Raw genomic sequence first — 17,616 nt, forward strand, 5'->3', positions numbered from 1 at the left:
CTCAACACAAAAGGCCTCAAATATAAACTATAAAATTAGTTGATCCTATTAGTTAATAAATTAATACATAAGAATTCGTAAGAAGTAGTATGATTTACCTTCAGTTTAAAAGAAAAGAATGTAATTCCCAGAAAAATGAAAGGTGAATTCCAAGAAAGCCAGTGATAAATTCCTAGAAAGAAGAGAGGCAATTCCTTTAATTTACAGGAGAAAATAGCTGGACAGCACAGAGAAAATTCCTAGAAAGCAGAGGGGAATTCCTAGAAAGTACAAGGAAAATTTTCTAAAACATGTAAGGTCAATTCCTATGAAGGACAGAGAGAAAAAAATCTACAAAGCCCATGAAGAATTCCCACCTGGAGGAGATTTCTCAGAAAGCATAAAGAAAATTCCCAAAACCCAGGAGGTAAAATTCCTGGAAGGGGGAAAGGGAGAATTCCTGGAAAGCAGAGGGAAATTCCTGAAAATAAAAGAGGGAATTTCTAGAAGGCACAGTGGCAATTCCTGGAAATCAGGGGGAAGTTACTGGTCAGAATAGGTAAAATTCCTAGAGAGCAGGTGGGGAAATAAGCCTGGAAAGCGATGAGGAAATATACCTAGAAAGCAGAAGGTTATATACCTAGAAAGTGCAGTGTAAATGCCTAGAAAGCTGAGGGGTGAATGACTAGAAAGCAAGCCAGGAATTCCTAGAAAGCACATGCAGACTTTCCTAGAGATTCACAGCCAGCTCTTTCCTTCACAGCACTCGGTCTAGCTGTAACAGTTTCATTGCTTTTCATCTGTACAGAGAGCAGAACTGCTGGGATACGCTATCACCCCTCGCTCAGTGACAAAATAAGAGCTGTAACTTGGCAGTGCACCAAAGATAAAGCTATCATTCAGGTCAAACACTTCTAGAGACTTTTTCTTCTAGACTGACCAGTTTGTTTTCTTCTGCAGCCACTAAGGGTCAGACACACAAAGGAAATGAGGCAGAGGGTAGGGGTGACCTTCACTACTGTGTGTTGCAGGCACTCCACATCTGAACACACCTAAAATCTGCTTTCATGCACACCCCCAGCTGCCCCACTTGCGCCAGCTAAAAAACAGCTCAAGATTTAATTTGCACCTCAAACCGGATCGGGTTCCCAGTGCAGTCTGCCCTGGTGGCTGCTCAGCTAGGGACGCTCAGAGAGTACCCAAAGCATGTCTGCAGGAGTGCTTCCTCCCGTGGGATCCCCAGCAGCAGGCTGCTGTGCGCTGCACAGTCGCAGAGGGGGAAGGACACAAGCTCCCCTATTGCTGATGGAGCCAGGGGCACGTCCCGTGCTCTCCCCAAAGAGTATGACATTTTAGGTTCATCAGGGATCAGGACAGACCCCACCAGCTCTTCTGTTGTGATGACATAGAACGTGCACCACGCCTCATCATTTGGCCATGTGTTAAAAGAAGGTGAAGAACTCCTTAGTTCCTCAGGGGCAGTGGTTCATGGCTGTCCTGCAGCTGAAGCCCTGAGAACAAAAAGGACCAAACACAACTCTTCCTGCAGAACAAACACTACTTGAAGGCGGACAGAGGGCTGGAGCACCTCCCGTACAAGGACAGGCTGAGTGAGTTGGGGTCGTTCAGCCTGGAGAAGAGAAGGCTCCAGGGAGACCTTAGGGCAGCTTCCAGTGCTGAAAGGGGGCTACAGGAGAGATGGGGAGGGACTCTCAATCAGGGAGTGAAAGTTTTCAATAGTTTATTTTATGATCACTTACTAAAAAAGTATTCTAGAACATGTTCAATTACTCAATCCATACAGATACACTAAAATACATTCATATTAGTTTCAAATTGACTATAGAGTCAGCATGAAAGCTCATGAATAAAGAGAAATTCTAGTGAGAAGCTGCAGGAACGTTAAAGCAACTCAAACTGACTGCAAGACAAAGAGAAGTCAACTAGCATGTGCATTTAGCACAACGACCTTGAGTTGTCAGTACAAGCATACAGACAGATACATGACAATTTTAACAACAGAGACAAAAACTATTTGAATAAGAAAGCTGTTGTGAAGAGATGGGAAAAGTAATCCATACCTTTCTTTGGTGACTTCTGAAGATTCTATAGTGGAACCATAAATGCAATGCAATAAATTCAGATTTCATTTACACTGAGATGTCTGTGGTAATTCCAGTGAAGTCGATGAAGTTATTCTGCATTTACACCCAGGTCAGTGGGATCAGAATTAAACTCTAAGTGATTAAAATCAACAGAGCACATCATCTGCTGATACCACTGCCCAAAAAATTGCAATAAGCCTCAGGCATGCTATTACCTGATTACACGATTTCACTGTCAGGTTGATGAGGTTGAAAAGCAACTAGAAGCTGTGGAGGATTTAATTTTCACAGGCAAAGGATCCTTTCTTTCAATTAAAAGGACAAGACCATGTCATTTCTTCAAAGTTAAAACCAATTTTTTTTCCTTTGTCCATAATATGCTAGACAGAAACATTCTTGCCCTGTATTTTACCAGAAGAATTATTTTTCTGTGACCAGAATGTGAAGAACCTGAAAGTTTGATTTAAGCTAAGAATGCCATACAGTGCTTACCATGCAGCACCACCAGGGATCACCGCACTGCTGATACCACCATTGCAGTTGACATATCACTGCAAACTGATTCTGCAAACAGCAGAAACAGTGGCCACAAATTTAATTAGTTCTTACTGATGGTAAGATACAAAAACTGATTTGTCCTTCCAAACTCAGACAGAAGCTTGTCTTAATAAAGACTAATGGGATTACAAAAATTCTGGCTCAGGAAACTTCTAAGAGATAAGCTGATGTGTTACGGTGTGAACTCAGTACCTCTAGATATCTGACAAAGACCTTTCAGATCTTGATCACCCACGCTAAAGGACACAGACCTCTACACCCATTGCATGAACTAAGAAGTCACCATAATATCCACTCAGTAAGCCGATTACAACAAGACTATTAATTCAAACTTTCAGGATGTGAAGTCATTTCTGTCTTTCCCTTCCACTTCCTCTGAGCTCTTTATTAACTTGGAACAATCTTTTTCAGATTACTTGTACTTACTAGTTTGTAAAATTCAGCAAAGCAGAGGTCAAGCTGGTAGTTTTTAGCAAAATAGAGCCCAGAATCATAGACAAAAGGGGACTTAATTTTTCACAGCTCTGATTCAAGATTTCTGGCTGCCTTTCTGCACTCACAGTTGTCCTACTCCAAGTTTGGCAGGAGTACAGGGTGAATGTTCACACTCACCAAGCGCCAAGGCAACCTGTGATACTTAAAAATCAGAACTGGAAGTCTTGTCAGCAAAAGGAATTTATTCTGACTCCACCAAATCTGGACCAGCTGGTAAGACCAAGTTTAGTAGCCACTACTGACCACTACATTTGAAAGTATCCTGGAAGTCTATCAAATACACAGCTAAGCCCAAGGGACCAGGAAACAACTAATGAAATACATGAGAAAACCTCAGTGCTTGGCAGACAACAACAAGAAAACAAGAGTTCAGACAAGCAAAATGTAATTAATCATTGCCTGCTGAGTTGTGTTTTAAATTCCTTCCTGTGCTCAGTAACTAAAATACCCAACCTGAAGCTGTGACTGAAAAACGTCTCAGTACTAATACCACATCTCAGGCCATTCTGTTGGACATTGTAATATTCATATGATTTGCTAGGCTGTTGTCAGCGTGCAAGCCTGCAAAAAACATACCATTATATAATTTTTTTGTTTTATCAGCAAAATAATGAAAATCTTTAAATATGGCAATCTATACTAAGTCATATAGGATATAGTAACTGTCAGTGTTGCAAACAGTTGCAGAAAACCTAGTAATTGACACTTCTTGTGTATTTGAATAACACATGATTTTCAGACAAAAAAAAATCCCAATGCCTAGGGTAACCATCAAGATACACATTAACAAAATGTACAAATATACATGTGAATAAATATAATTGCACATCCAGCATACATGCCAGTACATTTCGAATGCATACTCTTCTTACTGTTTTCGAGATTTTTCGAAAGTGCTGTGTTTTGTGTCTGTCACACTGCATAGCTATTTGACTGCTCGAGGATTACATGGGAGGAGGCAAAACATCAGGAGCTATTGCTGTAATTTATTAGGTCCAGTTCTAACATATTATGGAGCTGTGCACAACACTAGCTGCTGATAACTTTCCCTTCCTTGTATTTAACATTACTGAAAGACTATATCACCTTTATTAACAAGAAAACAAAAGTTTCTTCCCTTTTCTACAAGATTTTTTCAAAATAATTATTCCGTTTTTCTCCAATAAGTCAGTATAGCGCTGTAATTCTATTTCATCTCCTTAGATAGGATCCTACAGCTGCTGTCCAGGTAGAATTTTATTTGAAGTACACCATAGAATCCTAGAATGGTTTGGGTTGGAGGCAACCTTAGAGATCATCTAGTTCCAACCCCCTGCCATGGCCAGGGACACCTTCCACTAGATCAGGTTGCTCAGAGCAAGATAAGGGGCTATCACCTCAGTGGGTGAGCACCAGGGCTCACACAGGGTAGACGATTCCACTCCAGGCTGGATTTTGACTTTGCAGATGGCTTCCAGGACAAGCTGACACCAGCCTTGGTAACCCCCATTAGCTTATTTCGTGACACATCTGAGATCTGGGTAACTCAGAAGCTCTTCCACATGCATACTCCCTCAACCAACAACAAAATGCACGTGCTGCATGGCAACAACATTGAAACTGTGAGTTCTGGGGGTCACACAACTCTGAACTCCCCAACTTGACCTATAAAAAAAAGATCAAAAGATCTTGTGCAGCAGGTAGTCGCAGGAGTACCTTTTAAATCATTCTAGTGGCACTGGGAAGTGTTCCCCACATCGATGTCACATCAAAGATTCATGATGCCACAACAAGCTTAGCTGATGGTGAAGAGCTTGTTATGAGATTCTTATGCAACAAACCTGAGCTGAACAGCAAACATCGCTTTCCCAAAGCAAAAGACCAAAATGAATGAGTCTCCAAGAATCCATGCAAGAATAAAGAGGTCAAGTAAATTCAGGTAGAATGGCCAGAATAAGAATAATGTTTTATCTGGAGTCTTTCTCTTGAAGGACTTCACAGACCGCTCTCACTCTGTGGAAGCTGTACAAACAGAATACATGAACATGACACAACATTTCATGACAGGAGCAGAAATCAGATTTCTGTCTGAAACTGCTTGGGGAATTTACGGTACCTGGCTGGACTGTGGCATGGACACCAAGCATCACTACTGCCTTCAGTTGAGAGCTCTCACGAGCTGACTCAGCCACAGTGTGCTGGTCCATATTTTTAAAGTATTGATATAATTTCTCTCCATTTCATTCCCCATATACAGCAGCTATGAGAGGTCATTACCATTGAATGAGGAAAAAAAACCCTGAAACAATGTCCTCAATGTCCAGAACACCACATATAAAACTGACCAAGACAAAGATGACTCAAAACCACAGCACCAAGGTCTGTAGACACCTGGCACTTCACTGGCTGCCATAAGAAATCCACGATGTACAGCTAAGAAAGGCAAATTCATATATATAACATGTTAATCTGGGTATGTAGTGAGAACAATTCCCCCACAGGATTGCATCACCATTGTATTTTCATAAGGGGAATATCTACAAAACCATTAATTCTGGTTATCCTCTCAGGTTGGCACGACTGCATTAAAACTGTGCTTCAGTACATTAGGAACAATACATGGAATTTAATACCAAAATTATGTGGTGATTAGGAGCATGAATGAAATTACATCGTGTGATTTTTAGCAGTTATTTAACACTTAAGACCGGAATGGTACAACTGCAGTTACTTCGGTACTTCATACTAAAAGATCACACGTAAACCCTCAAAATAACTCTAAAAGTTTAAGAAAATACAACCTCAAATTCTAGCAACCAGTCACAAATGCTTAGAATCTATTCGGAAGTTATTTGACTCATACCTACTGCATCATTTACTTCAACCACAAGGTGGCATATTTATTCTACGTTTTCCTTCTTTAACAGCCTAGCTAGGACCAAACTATCCTTTAGAAATACTGTAACCTCAGATGAAAAGCGGAGGTCCCCGTACAAAGACATGTTAGGATTTATATTCAGAAGACATCAATATTTCTTCCTTTAAGATCAAACGTTCACTGATTTTACCATTGAGATAGGAATAAATTTGCAAGTCATGGCATCCAGTTTAACATTTTTCCAATTCAATTTATCTCATAAATATAAAAGACATGATTGCAGAAAATCTCGCAGAAAATTAACACTTTAAAAATAAAAACTCTATAAACATGTACAAAGCTAGCTTCACCTGTAAAGCTAGCCTTACACCTGCCTGATACTGATCAAACCTGTTCAGTCATTCAATAGTTACACACAAAAGATATAAATCTTAAAAGTTATAAATCTTAAAAGTTATATAAAGTTTATAATTAAAAAATCAAACATGAGCTAAATATGAAAAATGATACATAATTTTTAAAAAGGAATAACAAAGTATGAAGATTTTTTTTCAAGTTCAACGTACTCTTCCTTCATGTACACAATGGGAACCACTTACATGATTAAAAGAAAGGTAATAGCTAAAACAATTCATATTAAACAATTTTAGAACACAATAATATAAGCAAGTCCTGTTTCTGAAGGACAACAGCATTTTCTATATGTAATAGATCAAATAATTTGGCTAACAGCATGTAATAGTCCGTATGTTAAATCTTTAAGAAGCTTAGATAACAAAAATGACTGTTCCATTATAAACTGTGTATTTATGACCTTTGCCAACTAAATACGCTCAAATTGAGGGGAGAAAAGCACAATTATTTCAGTAAACTGCTGATCGCTGTAATATTTCCTTCCACACTAGCAGATTCTACTCTCAGGCTGGGGGATGAAGCACATTATTAATGCAGTTTTTAGAAAAAGCAACTTCTTTGTTTCAAGGCTGTTTACTACCCCCCTGTTTGCAGAAGTGCAGTGCATTTTGACAAACAGTAAAGAGCAGGGGTACACAGCCGAGTTCTGAGGTCCAGATAGGCTCTTCTTTTATTGCCAGGGTTATTGATGTTTAGTTGTGTTTTCATTTCACTTAGACCGCCTTTTACTTTCAAGGGTTTCTCTAGACATACTCAGGAATCATTCAAAGTATGTACCAAAATGGTTATTAGTTAGAGGATGTGTTTGATCCACACGTTCTTTCAAAAACTTATCCGTGTGTAGAGCTTAAATTTCATGCCATGTGATGCTCTAATAAAGCATATCTACAAAACACAGAAATGCTTTTCAATTGGTAGGCCAATAGGGAGCAAAGACCCACTCTTTCAACTCTTAGTCAACATTTTAGTTGACAGAAAAAACAAGATATGCAGGCGTGCATACTAAACATCACACAATGTTACTACAGTTTTATAAGAGTATTAATTTATCAAATACATAATTTAGTTATTTTTGTTTTCACTTCTGTATTAATTATCACAACACCTGACCAGTGCCAGGTAGTGCATCAACAATTTTTTTATAAGTTAAGAAGTTAAAAGCATTTGGTATTTGGCAACCTAATGGACATAAAATTAAGAATAGTATCAAATACAAAAGCTCAAGTATTAATGACGATGTTCTATATACATAGAAAATAAAAAAAAATAAATTATTTCATAAAGAATATTCAGATGTCTTCAAGAAGTGAAAGCTTAATCTATTGAAAGCCTGGGTTGTTTTCTTTGGATAATGATTTATCATTCAAACACCACAAGCAACTAATGGGCCACACGCAAGTTTTCTGAAAGCTTAGAGGATATATTACGCCTTCAGACATGCAAACACAATTGTCCCATTTGTGCTTGCAGCTTGTCACAAAATATGAAACAATTAATATTAAAATTCCCACTAGTTCTGGTCATAGTTTTCCTCTTTCAAATTACTGAAGACAATGAACCTGTTCTTACTTCACCAAACGCAGGTTTTTTGTTATAATTATGCAAAGTGAAATTGTCCAATGCAAACAGGACTAAGCCCACCACCATTACTGGCATCACAATCGTGCATGACAAGATGGAATTTCAGACACTCTCCCTCAGAAATCTAAGATGATCCTCTCCAAAATACAGTGCTATGAATGAACACATTTCAAATTCGATATGACTGAAATTATAGAGAATTTACAAATAATGAAAATCTCTTGGGATTGAGAGATCATGTTTTCTCAGGCTTTCCAAGAAAGGTAATTTATACCTTGTGGTGTTTCAGCAAAAAGAAAAAGCCTAGACAAAAAGTACAGGACCTGATCCTCCTTCTAGCTCATATTTACCTGAACATGCATCAAAATACAAAATTATAGAATACTAAAACCCTAAAATTACCAATATTCTGTGGGCTTGTGCTGCAGCTCAGCCTATGTTTAGCACAGTAAAGCCTCAGTTTAGATAGGCACGTTAGCACACTAACTGGTTTCAATGTTAATAAAGACAGAACTGTCAGAGAAGATTTTGCACAACAAAAGTATGCTGGTCCAGCATTCAAGGTTGCTCCACAGGGTACTTGACACAGCGGGTTGGAATTGCACTAATATGAGATTCAACACCAGGAATCCCAAGAACCTGTCATCTCAGCAAACTTCTCATTCATCTACTAATCCCAAAAAAGTTTGGAGTGTGCTTTAAAGGAAGAAATGTTGTTATCAGTATTCAGATAAACAATACTCCACTGTGCAGCCAGCAATATTTATAGAAACATGAACCATGAAAAGGCGACATAACACAAATTATTTGCAAGTGATCAGTATTTTCTGCCTTTATACACAAGAGGGTACCCTACTGCAGAAAGAAAAAGTATGTACAGAAGTCAACAGAGAGGACTGTCTTTTATAAGACATTTGCATTAGAAATCCTAGTGGGAAAAACTTTACACTCCATCTCACCCCGCCTTAACTATCTTATTCTACTGGGTGTATCAGCAAAGCTGCCATGAGCAGATGCTAACACTGTAATTAATTCTCAGGACCCTTTTGTTTCACTATAGGGAAAGAACGTGAAATAGTTGGGTGAACTAAATTGAGCAACAAGTACATTCAGCTTGCTGATGGCAAATTGATTTTTTCACAGCAGGCTATCGGTACAATTTCAGACAAGCATTTCATTATGATACAGCATACATAACTCCTTACAACTTTGAAATACCTTCAACACAACATTAGGATCAAAGAGCAATCAAGTCTGTAAGACTACTCTTAAAATAAAAAACAGGCACTTGACACCATGTTCTCTAGACCGAGTAAAATAAAAATCAAACTCCAAAAGCTTGCTTGTACAGCATTTAAGTTTACTAACAACATAACTGGCGCAAACTGTTGTATGGCAATTTCTTTATTAATTTCCCAGCATTCCCTTTTAAATGTTTTAAACACCTGATGTCAGTTCTAGATGAAAACCCACACAATCCCTGTTGTTTTTTTTCCAAATGTCTTGTCACAGCAGTGCTCCTCTGACAATCAGGCGCAGAGGACAGCTGGCTTAGAAGTACAGCAGAACATGGAGAAATACTCTCCTTAGTGTCTGTCAGGCAGGTAGGTCATTCCTCTGCACCCTTCATGAAGCTGGTCATGAGGATTAAAGCAGTAGTAGAAAAATACCAAAAAAAGAGAACTCTGAACAACACCACTCGCACAGTCCAGACCCTACCAATTTTCTCCAACTCATCCAACCATAAGGACTTCTACAACCTATGGCACTGCCTGATTCAGAGCATAAGGCTGGAAAGAGTCTGGGCAGGATAAACGAGAAGTGGGATTGAACTGGGGAATGCAGAAAACAGTATTGCCCAAAACTGACATTGAATTTATTATATTTAAGTAGAGCGTCAAAAGTTAACTACTGAGTTAGGTTCTAACCTGAGTTCAGCAGTGACTAAAGTTGTTCCAGATTAACAAAACTTCAAAGTAACACTTCATGCTGAATTCCTGTCCAAACAAACAAACAAACAAAAAAAAAGATTCAAATCAGGACTTCCTCTAGGTTCAGTTCAATTAGCTGTACTTATATGAAAGCCAGTGGAAAAATGCTGCCTTGTTTACTATTTTTCTTCTAACCTTTCAGATATGGTTACTGGGCCTCTACTTAATGCGAATTTTAAGTTGAAAGCTCAGCTTTTAAATGCTGCTCAGCTTTTAAATGCTTTGCTGCTCTTTGCCAGAAATGATATTGAACTCTGTACAGCAGCAGGAGCTACCAATTTATCTTCCTCCTCTGTTCACTCCTGTCAGATATTACCAGCCCTCTCTCCTTCTGTCCTACCCATCCCCTGGAGTTTTATCTCACATGTGCCAAAACTTGCTTCTCTACTCCCATCAAGCACCTCCTATTCCCTTCCACACTCCCACTCTGCTTTTCCTTCACCTCATCTAGCACTCAGCTGCATCTTCACAGGCTCCAGACAGTCTTTTCAGGGATGCTTTTTTCCCTAGCTCCTTCCTTAGTTATTGCTGAGACAGTTTTCCTGGTGCTTCATTCCTTTCCATCCTCTTCACCTTCTTGATATTATCCCCTCGCCTCTGGCAGAAGAGACCTGAATATCTCTGAAAGCACTCAAATTTCAGTCCCAGTGGGAGATTTCAGAGGTATTGGTCATCCTTCTTGTGCCAGTCTAAACTCGAACCTGAAAAGATTTAGTAGAGCCCACAGCCTCACACCAAAGGTAGTAGATACATTTTAAATGATCAGCTGGTAAAGAATATACTTACCAACCTGTAATGGCAAAGTTGAACTCAACTGTGAAATAAATATTTGAAACAGTCTTGTGATTAAAACATAAGTACTTAGTTTAAGTGGCCCGAATTAAGACAGAGTATCAGATTACAATTGGATATTTGTAATTGCAGGAATTTTTAATTTTTTCACCATTGACTTAAAAAAAATAATTATTAACTAAGAGTTTAAGATGGCTTGTTTTGTTCATTTTAACTTGAACCAACTATTCTAAATACTTGAGTGTTTTTTTAAAATGCAAATTTGATGCACAAAATATGTCAATACAGGGAAATTAATTATTTTTTCCATGTGAAGCAGTTCAATGAAATATATAACTGCATGTGAAAACTCAAATAACAAATGCAACAAATAAATCACAACCAGAATTTCCTCAGCTCCATTACACTTTCTTAAGATTATGAAACAAAACACTTTTTTTAATTGGTTGTTCTTCTTGCTTTCTATACAGTGCTGCTTTCCCTGTGAGATTTAAAATGATAAGTAACTGGAAATTAGAAAGAGAATTAGTCCGTTATTCTGTAGCAATGACACAATGATTAATTGTATTAGTTTACTGCCCCTTCTGCTTTAAAACCCTGCAGTCATAAAATGAGTTTTGTTCAATATTCCAGAAGGGATATGAGAATTAAATTTATACCATTTAACAAATTCCTGCAGGAAAGCCATACTCATCTAAGATAGTAGATGGATGAAGCCTCTAATTTACAATCACATGCAGATGGCATACCCCTTACTGAGCAACGCACAGATAAGGGAGCTTCCCAAATGAATCGGAAAAAAAGACTGTGAAGGAACATGGGTGGAAATAGATCAGGCAAGTCTCAGCTTGAGTGTCCTCCTCAAAGCACTCAAAAACTTTTTACTGTAATTCTATCTACACCTAATAATGATACTTCCTTTTACCAAGTTCTTTTTAAACCACCTAATAATTTAAACACTCTAAGCATTTTCTAAGCCCTACTGAACACAGCATAAGTGAAAGGCTACTAGGGTCTAGGGGAGGCAGATGGAAGTTTAAAATCATGGACATACCAACACATCTTCCATGTCTCTGGTAATAACGTGTTTTAGGAAGAATATCTATCTTACCTCTGAAGAACAACGTTTCCACCACATTTTCGATGCTGGAAAACACCCAAATGTAATCCTGCCTTCTCACTGTATGGCTTTTGCATGACATTACATAAATCAAAATCTTTGTTTTTAATTATCTGACTTTTTTTTTTTTCTCTCCAGAATTATGAATATCAAAGTTCTGGAAAATTAAATACATATCTTAACCACAAACCAGCTATGGAAACAGAAGCAAGACTCTGCAGCTAACCTTTGTGCCGTAACCCTGACAGGGACACTGTTTTACGTTTTTAGAATATCAAACTAAACTGACTGCAAAGCATTACTTATGTGTTTAAATGAATAATACAAAGCAAAACAAAGCTGCTATGTAAAGAATGCAAGGGCTTTATAGCATCAGGGTCTGCACAATTATGAAGTAGATTTGATCAAAGAATTTGAATGTTTGTGCTGCAATACAATCAGGACATAGCTACATTATTGGGAAAGAGGAGAAAGTAGCAGTAAAGTTGAAGGACGTATTTATGGCTTGATTTAGTAAATTGGCATTTCATACCACCGATATGCTGTATTTCAGTAAAGGAACTCTTAGCTGATCTTTTCTGTAATCTCTTGATAAACTGTATTATTGTGGGAAAATGGAAAAAGTTAGCAGTACATGCTACCTAAAGATACTTTCAATATCAAAATTAAGCTCTGTACTTTATCACAAATTCAGTTCATAATGAAAACAGACATACTGTTAAATATGAGAAAATAACAAAGTCTTCAGCTACTAAGCCAGAAAAATCTAGATTGTGGAAAAACTACTCATTTTAAGACAAATTAACTTTGTATTTTTCAACTCATTTAAATTGCATGACACATAAATTTGATACGTAAATAAACAGAGCCATAGAAAAAAATCCACCACCTCCTGCATGACCAGGGAAGCTGCCAGCTGCACGAGAGCCTGCAGAAGGGGCCAGCAGGAGCCATGGCCTGCTCAAAGCAAGAAGGCGAGGCCCCCCCCCAGCCTCTCCCCAGTGCAGGTAACGGAGCTGGAGGCTCCAGTGCTTCTCGCTTGCAGAGGGCATCCTTCTGCAGCTTCCCTCAGACAGAAGTGGCTGTTGCACAGGTGGTGGTCAGACCTGCATCCAGCAACCCACACCCACCTCAGCCCTCTGCCTGTGCCACGGCTTGGGGTGCCCTTAACTCAGTTGTGGGGTTTTTTAATTTAACTCGTTCCTATGTCTGTTACTGCAGGTTCCTTTAAACCAACGGAGTTGCTGCTTGCCCCCCTCTAACACTGAAGTTCAGCGCACCCCCCTGAAGGCTGTCACGTGGAGGTTTCCTACTGCTCAGCTGCACCTTATTGCCCAGCCCAGGCAGTAGCTGAGCCCCGGCTGTCACGGTTTCCAGCCCAGCACGGGGCAGGTGTGCTATGAACAGGCACGCTCACCTGCTCCGACCCACCGGTGTGTTCTCTCACTGTACTTATGGGTTCGTCTTTGGTAGTCTTTTGGGAGTAACTGCCTTTTTGGGTCAATTAGAGTAGGATTGCTCTTCTGAAGTAATTGCACACATACAATGTGCAGACTTTTTATCACCAGAAGTACTGCTTCTGTTGAGATCTGAGAGGTTTTAATATAAACTTTCCAGCTCTTCTGGTGGTTGCTCCCAGCCTGCCGGTGCTATGATTTACCTTCACTCTGTCTGGGTTGAGCTGACCTGGTTTGTCATCATTTGTTTATTCCACTGGCAGCCTGTGCAGAGGAGACACACCAAATTGTCTCTGTGTTCCTTCCACTGAAAGGTTCAAGTTGAAGTTGTCTGTGTACATTGACAGGAAACTTAAGACCAACAAAAGTAAGCAGTCCTGTGAAATAAAGGGAACCTGTTAATAAGAGAATAAGCGTTCAGTATTACGAAAATATAACAATAGTGGGGCTAAAAGACAAAACACATCAAAGCTTCACACAGAAAATGATACTTTCTCGTGCTATTTTCATTTTTTAGTTCAAAATGTTAAGCACAAGACCCACATACGAAGAAAGGTGCTGTGCTCCTCTCAGTCGGTACAAGACAATCTTGACCTTCACACCATATTTTTAAGCCAAAGTTCTTGAAAGGAGGCATTGTTTCAAAAGCCAGATGTTTTTTCAAGGGTGAGAAATGCCTGTTAAAGATGAGTTTGAAAGCATTACATTTGACATGTGACATCTGAACTCCTTTATCTGAAAGGGGAATTTTAGAAAGTTCTCACTCCTCTGTGCTACTTAGCTGTACTTTGAGCAGAATGCAGCATAAGTGTGTACTAACAGAAAGTTCATGGGAGAGCTTTAGGTATGGCTTTAGATATCCTTGCTATTTATCCAAATATTTATCTTGTGATGTGTGAGTATACCTGCTTCTCTCCTTAGGGCCTGCAGAAAGTTATTTTTGTCTCAGATAGGTATGGCATTAAATACACAGTAGATAAAGTGCCACCAGCAGCCATTCTTCCCCCGCCCCAGCAACAGCAATTCCAGAGGAAGCAGTTACAGAGATGTAAAATTATGTCTTTTATCATACAGTTGTGCGATTCCATTAAAAGCCCATATAGAGATGCAGAGACATTTTACATCCCTCACAGTACAGAGGATAATAAGCTTATCAGGTGCCAGGACCTTTAACTAATTGCCATGACAGTGACAATGTGACATTAAGACCTCCAGTGTCACTGACAACGGGTGAAATTCAGGAAGCATTATTTGGACAGAGGAGCACAGCAGTAAATGCTTATCTAAATTTTTTTAGACAACCTGACTTCTCAAATCTTGTAAAGTGCTCCACTTGTATTAATTTCTCAATGCAGGTTCATTCAGGGGGAAAAAATGTCATAGCAAAGGGCAAATACTAGCAGCATACGAAACTGGCAAACTCTTGGCCTGTACCTTCGACACAAATTTCTCCATCTCCCCAGTGACTGGGGTCCCCGAGCTCCATCTGCCGGTGCCTGGTACCCTGCCGCAGCCTGCCGAGTGCAGCCGGGAGGCGACACGCACCCGGACACGCTGCACAAAGGCAGCGGGAACTGCACGGGGAATTGTAAGGTTAACGTGATCCTCTCCGGGAAGCGGCTGCGGCAAGTGGCATCTTCGTTTGGCTGTGGAGAGCCTCAAGTACCTTCAAATGGTCTCAAAAATCACCGAGACTCCAGAGTAACTTCCAAGCGATACAGTACATGAGCACAGATCAAAGGCACGAGGAGCGTAGGTTTACGTAACTTGGGTGCAGATTGTCAAATTCTTGCAGGCAATCCTTTTGAAAAGTGTGCAATATCTACTATCCTAACACTAATGTCCCCAAAATGGTTACCAGTAAGTGCTAAAAACCACACAAGTAGACAAGTTCTCTTAGTCCATTTTTTTTTTCCTTTTTCCCCCAACAGTGTCTCAGATCGGTTCCCTTTCTGGCTATAGAAACATATTAATTTCAGAGGCAGGGTATCACAGTCCTGCCACAGTAGAAACTGGCCTTTCACAGCCCAGGTGAGAATCTGGTCAAATAACCACACAATAGCCAGGCCATAACAGTAAGGCTTATTTGTGCATCTTCACAATGAGAATTCAGTTTACAGCTATTTACAAAGCTCTTTTTATATCCAACAGCTTTGGTGCAACTGTACATATTTTTAAGAAATAGTATGTGTTTGTTTATTGCTAATATCTATTTCTATGGCCACAGCTTTATCAGAAATGTGGCTGTTCTGTCTTTTCCATAATTGACGTGTAAGGGTTAGAGAGGCTTTTGGAACACTCTGCTGTTTTGACACTATCCATATACAAATTAAGCTCCTTTGACAAACACTTTCAGCTTGGTTTTCTCATATATTTGAATTTAAGTGCTATCTTTTTCTAGAAAGAAAATAAAAATTTCCCTCTTTCTCCATAACACCAGATTGAAAGAGAGCTATCAAAAGATATATAAGCACTAACCCCTTTCTACTGGATACTTAAGGAAAACAGATGGGTGTAATTATGATTTTATGGAGGTCTTACCTAAAATGCTTATACTCAGCTGCCACATTACAGTTTGATTCTCAGTTATAAATACATATAATAATCTTTGTAAAGGTCTGTACAGATTCTCAACTAAAGGCAAACATACAGCTTCATAGCTACTTCACAGGGAAAGAATCCACATTAAAAACAGAAGGCAAAACAATACTGGAACCTCCAGGACCTAAGGGAAGAGACTGCTCTTTGCTTAAAACAACTAAAATGTGCTGCAAATCAGCAGAGGGAGCCAACTGCCTTGTTTCACAAGTACCAGCTCTGGCTGACACCCTACAGTCAGCCTGGCAGCCTGCCTGCCAAATCCTTCCTGTGATTTACCACAGGGCGGTGAATCTCACATCACTGGAGAGAAGCGGGCAGCCTCACTGTGTCATTTGGTCTGAAGAGAGTATCGGGAAAACCCGAGCTTTGCTGCATCATTAAAGTTTACTGACTCCCTCAGGCTGTGCCACCGCATCTGGAAGCAACCAGTACCTAAATCCTCTTGAGGAACCGGAGAAAACACCCATTTCATTGCAAAAGCTAACTGAGGGATAAATAGAAAAGTTCTCTTCATCTCCTCCCACCCCTTTACAACTATGTATGCATACAAGCATGCATTTTCTCTTTTCATATAAGCTGCAGAAGCCATTTTGCTCCAGTCAGTGGGGACAGTTATACACACAAAACTTAACTTCTCTGACAAAACCAGCAACAACAATACTGCAATGCCACCCCTGTAGTATTGCCCTTCTATGTTTACTCACCTTTTTGTTCCCACATGGTGAAACAGTGTAAAACAAAGGAGAAAACAGCTAATTACCATGATACATTTAAAAATCTGAACTGCAGTTTTGACAGGTAAAGTTATCTGAACACAAAAGCCCTTGTAATTTTGAATCTCTAGTTCCCAAACCATTTTTTTCCCACAGGAATTACAAGACAAGATGTACAAAGTTAAAAGACACAGTTGAGTCCCGCCCTCAGCTGAGAGCACCCTTTCCTCATGAGGTCTGCTCCTCTCTGTTTCTCATCCTTCATAACGGTGAGTTTGAAGGCTAAACTACCTCCGAGTGACCTCAGTTAAATCAATCAGTAAATCAATCAGTCTTCAATGCATTTACACAGGTACTCTTGAGGGATCAATTTGACTAGATAATCATTTAATTACAAACTGCTGAATTAATAATGGAGGAGAACTTAACTCAAAATGAGAAGGGCATTGTAGGACTGACAGTTGGGAAGAGGTGAGGCAACCAATGTAAACTTATTTGTAAAGTGAACATATATTAATTGGAAGCAGTAAAATCTAATAAATTGCAGAATCAGAGTAATTCTGCAGGTATCTTCACTTCTCTAGCCTGAGGAGTAGAAGGCTGAGTTTTGTGGCTATAAATAGATATTTACAGTATTTCCTAACTAGGACAGCGAAAGGAGTGAAAATGTATATTATCCTTCCATTACATATCCTTCTGCTATATGAGTCATCTAGATAGCTGATGAAGGGTGTGCTGGAGTGACACTTTTCCCAGCTCAGGGGCTGAATGTCTCCAGGGTGCTCCCAACCCTCCGGCACATGTCCACAGCACAGTGCCTCTCCCCTGCCCCCAGGGATTACAGGCCCCCCGGCACAGGGCTTGGGCTGGCATGATGCAACACGGCACAGCACAGCGCTAGCAGTCTGGGAAGAGCTTTGAACATGATGCAAGAGCTACGACCAAGCAGTGAA

Source organism: Pterocles gutturalis, unplaced genomic scaffold (assembly GCF_000699245.1).
Source record: "Pterocles gutturalis isolate BGI_N339 unplaced genomic scaffold, ASM69924v1 scaffold23058, whole genome shotgun sequence".
Classification (NCBI taxonomy): domain Eukaryota; kingdom Metazoa; phylum Chordata; class Aves; order Pterocliformes; family Pteroclidae; genus Pterocles; species Pterocles gutturalis.